We start from the raw sequence: 1,586 nt of genomic DNA on the forward strand, positions 1-1,586 counted from the left end.
TGAGAACAGTGCTTGATACACAAGCATTTCCATGAGGATTAAAATAAAAAGGTAAAAAGGCAGAGTTAGAATCCATGCAAAGACTAAACTTCTACGTGTAATTTCAGGAGACATCATGGAACATTTTTCGGGAACCCTTGAAGTATGTTCGCAAATGGAACAGAGGACTCCACCTCTACACAGGGGGGCACAGAGGAGGTGAACCCTGTGTCACAATGTGGCCTCAGCAACTGTGTTCTTCTGTGAAGTCCCAGAACCTGCCCTCCCAGGTTCTGCCCATCAGGCAAATGAAAGCATCACCACACTCCAGGCTTTGTCCTGCAACATTCCAGGCCCAGAAGAAGGGCAGACAGTGAGAGGCAGTGGGTGGAGGCACATTTGCATGAGCTGCTCCTCCCTGAGGCCTGTGGGAAGGGATAAGAAAGGCTGGGGGCAGCCCACACCAGCTCTGCAGCTCAGGAAACTTGTGCAACATGGTTGGGACTCTTTTCCTCCTTTTCATGCTTGCTTACTGCCCAGGTAAGGACAAACCTCTGTGCCCCAAGGCAGAACCCTACCCTGAGTCTGTCCTCATTGGCTCAGATCCCCTAACACCTGCACCCTGGCTCTACCTTCCATTGTGACTTGTCTGTGTTTATAGGGTCCCACTCCCAACCTGTGCTGACTCAGCCATCCTCTGCATCTGCCTCCCTGGGACAAACAGCCAAACTCACCTGTACCCTCAGCAGTGGCTACAGTGGTTACAGTGTGGACTGGTACCAGCAAAGCCCAGGGAAGAGTCCCCGGTTTGTGATGCGAGTGGGCACTAGTGGCATTGTGGGATCCAAGGGCGATGGGATTCCTGATAGCTTTTCAGGCTCAGGCTCTGGCCTGGATCGGTACCTGACCATCCAGAACATCCAGGAACAGGATGAGAGTGTCTACCACTGTGGGGCAAACCATGGCAGTGAGTAACCCACAGTAACACAGGCAGAGGGGAAGTAAGACAAAAACCAGCAGGCTGATCTGCCCTGTTACCCTTTCACTTCCCAGGGTCCTGACTCACAGGTTAGATAGAGCCTCCTGACCTTGATTAATCATTTCCACCTTCCCAGATATTTTATAAATTTAATTCACATTGAATATCCCCACATACAAAGATGTTCTTATGAGTGTTTTTTAAAATTTATTTTTATTGTAAACAAATGGGATGCATGTTGTTTCTGTTTGTACATGGAGTAACAGCATACCATTTGCATAATCATACATTTACATAGGGTAATGAAGTTTGATTCATTCTGTTATTATTTCCTTCCCCCATCCCTCCAACCTCTCTTTTCCCACTATACAGTCCCTCCTTCCTCCATTCTTGCCCCCCTCCCACACCCCATTCTGTGTCATCATCCGCTTCTCAGTGAGATCATTCATCCTTTGGACTTTTGAGATTGGCTTATCTCACTTAGTATGATATTCTCCAATTTCATCCATTTGCCTGCAAATGCCATAATTTTATTATTCTTTATAGCTGAGTAATATTCCACTGTATATATATATACCTCAGTTTCTTTATCCATCCATCAATTGAAGGACACCTAGGTTGGTTCCAC

At 46.9% G+C, this 1,586-nt stretch overlaps 1 gene segment (V, D, J or C); it reads left to right on the forward strand.

Annotated features, from left to right (window-relative positions):
• The first annotated feature begins 458 nt into the window (after window positions 1–458).
• On the forward strand, window positions 459–1,075 carry LOC306667273 (immunoglobulin lambda variable 9-49-like). The segment is given in 2 exons: window positions 459–519; window positions 641–1,075.
• Window positions 1,076–1,586: the final 511 nt, after the last annotated feature.

The sequence above is a fragment of the Sciurus vulgaris genome, assembly GCF_902686455.1.
Source record: "Sciurus vulgaris genome assembly, chromosome: 8".
NCBI classification, from domain to species: Eukaryota; Metazoa; Chordata; class Mammalia; order Rodentia; family Sciuridae; genus Sciurus; species Sciurus vulgaris.